The 5,000-nt window shown below is 37.2% G+C and overlaps 1 protein-coding gene across 2 annotated transcripts in view; it reads right to left on the reverse strand.

Moving 5' to 3' along the window:
- Positions 1 to 5,000, reverse strand: part of RNF152 (ring finger protein 152) — a 338,000-nt gene that overhangs the window by 309,473 nt on the left and 23,527 nt on the right. The window lies entirely within an intron of this gene.

Consider the following 5,000-nt stretch of genomic DNA (forward strand, 5'->3'; position numbering starts at 1 on the left):
ATATATATATATATATATATATATATATATATATATATGTATAGCTATATATATACAGCTATATATACATATACCAATTGGGTTGGGAGTGCCTTCTGTGTGGAGTCTGCATGTCCTCCCTGCGGGCGAGTGGCCATTCGAAAGAAATGCGTTGAATGGACGTACCTTCATTGAAGGTTGGGCGTCGGGCTGGCAACTTGACACCATAAAAACTAACTGCCAATCATTTAGCGGACCGGACTTCTGCTGTGGCGACCCCTAACCGGGAAAAGCCGAAAGACCAACAACAACAACATATACATATACAAATACACACACACACACACACACACACACACACACACACACACACACACACATATATATACAGTGGATATAAAAAGTTTACACACCCCTCCTAACATGCCACGTTTTTGTGATAAGTAAAAACTAGAGACCACAATAAATCATTTTAAAACTTTTCCCACCTTTAATGTGACCTGTAACCTGTACAATTCAATTGAAAACAAATCTGTTAGGGGAAAAAATATAAAAACTAAAATAAGCTGGTTGCATAAGTGTGTACATCCATAAACTAATACTTTGCTGAAGCACCTTTTGATTTAATTACAGCATTCAGTCTTCTTGGGTAGGAGTCTATCAGCCTGGCACATCTTGACTAGGCAATATTTGCCCACTCTTCCTTGCAAAAGTGCTCCAAATTTGTCAGATTGAGAGGGCATCTCTTGTGCACAGCCTTCTTCAGGTCACCCCACAGACTTTTTATTGGATTTAGGTCTGGACTCTAGCTGGGCCAGTCCAAAACTTTAATTTTCTTCTGGTGAAGCCATTCTTTTGTTGATTTGGATGTATGATTGGGGTCAATGTCATGTTGAAAGGTAAAATTCTTCATCTTCAGCTTTCTAGCAGATGCCTGAAGGTTTTGGGCCAAAAGTGACTGGTATTTGGAACTGTTCATAATTCCCTCCACCTTTACTAAAGCCCCAGTTCCAGCTGAAGAAAAGTAACCCCAAACCATGATACTGCCACCACCATGCTTCACTGTGGGGATGGTGTTATTTTAGTGATGCAAAGTGTTTTTTTGCACCAAACATATCTTTTGGAATTATGGCCAAAAAGTTCAACCTTGGTCTCATTATACCATAACACATTTTCCCACATTCTTTTGGGAGACTTGATGTATTGTTTTGCAAATTTTAGCCAGGCCTGGATGTTTTTCTGTGTAAGAAAAGGCTTCCATCTTGCAACCTTACTCCATAGCCAAGACATATGGAGAGAACATGAGATTGCTGCCACATGTAGTATGCAACCAGTAGTTGCCAGAAATTCCTGCAGCTCCTTCTGTGTTGCTGTAGGTCTGAAAGCCTCCCTGACCAGTTTTCATCTTGTCTTTTCATCAATTTTGGTGGGATGTCCAGTTATTTGCAACGTCACTGTTGTCCCATATTTTCTCCACTTGTTGATGACTGTCTTCACTGTGTTCCATGGTATATCCAATGCTGTGGAAATTTTTTTGTACCTTTCTCCTGACTGATACCTTTCAACAATGAGTTCCCTTTGATGCTTTGTAAGCTGCATGGCTTTTGCTGTAGCAGACAACTGAGTCAATGTCAGGAAAATCCTACTAGGACAGCTGAACTTTATTTGGGGTTAATCAGTCTCTTTAATTGATGGCATGTGTGTACCCAAGAAGACTGAATACTGTAATTAAATCAAACGGTGCTTCAAAGTATTAGTTTACAGATGTGCACACTTATGCAACCAGCTTATTGTACGTTTTTTATTTTTTATATTTTTCCCCTAACAGATTAGTTTGTTTTCCAATTGAATTGTACAGGTTATAAGTCACGTTAAAAGTGGGGAAACTTTTGAAAGATTTATTGTGGTCTCATTTTTTATAGCACAAAAACCTGGCATTTTAACAGGGGAGTCTAAACCTTTTATATCCACTGCATGTGTGTGTGTATGTATATATATATATATATATATATATATATACATATATACACACACACACGCATATAAACACACATTGTAAACAAACATGCATCTATACATACAAACACACATTCACATGTGTGTATATATTTTATACACACATTCACCTGTGTATATATATTTTATACACACACATTTTATACACACACACATTTACACACACACACACAGATACACAAATATACCCATATATATAGGTTGGTACTGGGCTATCTGCCCGAAGGCATATATTAGCACAATCACTTTGTGCGGTATTCACCGCCCCTTTAGTAGTGCCCTAGACCCTTGTACTAGCAGCTAGTACCCTTGGCCCCTATCTAGTAGTGCTGTTGGTGTGATCCCCGGTGTGAACTTTCTGTTACCCATCCACTCATCAAGGTTCCTCTTGAAGAGTGATAGTGAGGGGCTCTGTCTTATGTAGATCGGGACCCTGTTCCATAGTAAGGGAAGTCTCTGCGAAGGGAATCTATCCCTCCAGCATGTTCTATTCATTGTTGTGTTGAGATTTATATCCCTAGAGCGTGTAGCTCAAGTATATTTGGTTTTGCTAAGATGGAGCATGTTCAACAATTCTGGGTTGGACATGGCTCTGTACGTTAGACAGAGATCACCTCTGAGAAAGCAGTATGCAACAGAGAACAGTCTTAGCTTTTTCAATCGTGCTGCATAGGGCAACTGTTTGAGGCCAGTAATCTTCTTGGTTAGGTACCTCTGTGGTCTCTCCAGCTGCTGGAGATGTCTAGAGGGAAGAGTAGAGGGGCACCATTACATCCTTAGATCTTGATGCAAACCCTTTCATGATCAGATGGGTCACATAGAAGGATTTTCTAACCACTTTGGCAACATGGTTATCAAAGGAAAGCTGACTATCTACTTGGGTCCCTAGATCTCTTATTTCTTCTTCAGATTTCAGGGGATTACCTCCTATGTTGTAGTTTGTGGGTACTCTGTTTTTTCCAAAGGGGATTACTATGCATTTTTTGCATTTAGCTTGAGACCATGGCTTTGACACCATGCATCAGTCTCATTTAGGCCCTTCTGGAGGATCTCCATGTCGGCCGGAGACTCTATTATAGCACCCAGTTTGCAGTCGTCCTCAAACTTAGTCAGCCACAGCCCTTCCATGCTTGCCTGTACTTCTGAGAAGTATATGCCAAACAGGAGGGGCCCCAGGACAGAGCCCTGAGGCACACCACTCGTTACTGGTCTGGATTCAGACATAGATCCTGCTACTCTTACTTTATGGGATCTGTCTGAGATCCATCTTGTGACATAAGGGTTTATGCCCAGGTTTATGTATATGTATGATCTCTCTCTCTCATTATATATATATATATATATATATATATATATATATATATAGAGAGAGAGAGAGAGAGAGTAAGTAAACCACTACTGAATAAAATAGAAAATGTATTGATCAATAGAGATAAAAAGAAACCAGGAAACTGAAATTAGCACATTTGTTGTCTACTTTTAATCAAAGAACTTCATCAGAAATTAAACACAACCAGATACATTTCATTAATATAATACAACCAGACCAATCAATTTAAAATAACAATTAAATTACGATGTCACTTCCTATCTTTTCTTTTTCAGTAAACACCTGATATTCAGGTTCTCATTTAAACCGTGAAGTACATCTGCTCTTAACAAAACTCCCCATCTAAGTTCTTTTATTTCAAGTAGTGAATTGGCATCTCCTATAAAACTAGCAATGCTGAGTGTAAGAAATTTATACTCAGAAAATTTAGGGCAGTGAAAACTGTGCTTTACCAAGGCATTTTTGCAATCTTTGTTCCTGATAGCCTGATAATGTTCTTTAATATGGTCATTTAATCTTGAGTGGTTTTACGAACATAATATGTTCCACATGTACAGCAAACCCCTAGATAAACCATATTGACAGTTAAACAATTGAAAAACTCTTTAATAAAGATCTTAAAATTTAAATCCCCCAATATGAATTCCTTACAATTCCATACAAAAATCTTCACCTTGTGTACACTGTTCATTTTTAACACAAACGTTTGCTTTAATTTATATTGTGACAACTAGGAAAACTAAAAATTAAACTGATATTTAATACAATATAAATGAAAACAAGTTTTTGTGTTAAAAATTATCAGCACGGTGCTGATTTTACTACTAAGACTAGGTAATGACAAATTAACCACTATAGGTAACAATGCTACCTCTTTGTATGATTTCCCAGTGCTAGAAGCTAGTAATAATCAAGCTGGCTTTAGTGGTAACACTACGTACATCTGTACAAATAATATTAGCACACCAGATGAAGATTTTTGTACAGATACCACAGCCAGCACCACCGTTTATAATCAGACCACCATCAATGATTTTTTATTACCAGGAAGGGAGACTGCAAGAGGAAGCAGGAGAAGAGCAAGAGGATGAAGAAGAAGACGAGGAGTGAGTCGTGCCAGGAGCCATCATTAGATGATTTAAGAACAGACTTTAAACATTGAACATGCTATTTTTAATTTGTCTCCTTTTGTTTTGTTTTCTGAGATCCATCTGAACGTATTAAAGAAACGATTTACTTTTATACCATCCAAAATGTGCAAATTTAACTAACATTTTGCTAGATTTTAGAAAGTATTTGAGAAAATGTAATCTTAAATATATTTTTAATGATATGTCACTAACAAGTTTTAATGATAACCGCACATTAAAGAAAAAGTCAGTATAATCCTACACTGCATAATACTCTGAATGTGTTTCTTGCAGTTTGTGATGGTAACATGAGAAAAGTACTTTTAAATGGTATGATTTAAATACAGAAGAAGTTGAAGTACTCCAGAAACTCAGAAATAATGGTAAAATTAGGGTCATGAAAGCTGATAAGGGGACAGGGTTGTCATAATGGATGAGAACATTTATATTTCTAAAATAGAGCTGCTGTTACAAGATACAGAAGTTTGCACACCTGTTTCATTGTTGGATGTTCATAAAAATTTAGGTCAATAGATATTTGATTT

Source organism: Protopterus annectens, chromosome 3.part0 (genome assembly GCF_019279795.1).
Source record: "Protopterus annectens isolate FY-2018-M chromosome 3.part0, PAN1.0, whole genome shotgun sequence".
Lineage (NCBI taxonomy): Eukaryota > Metazoa > Chordata > Ceratodontiformes > Protopteridae > Protopterus > Protopterus annectens.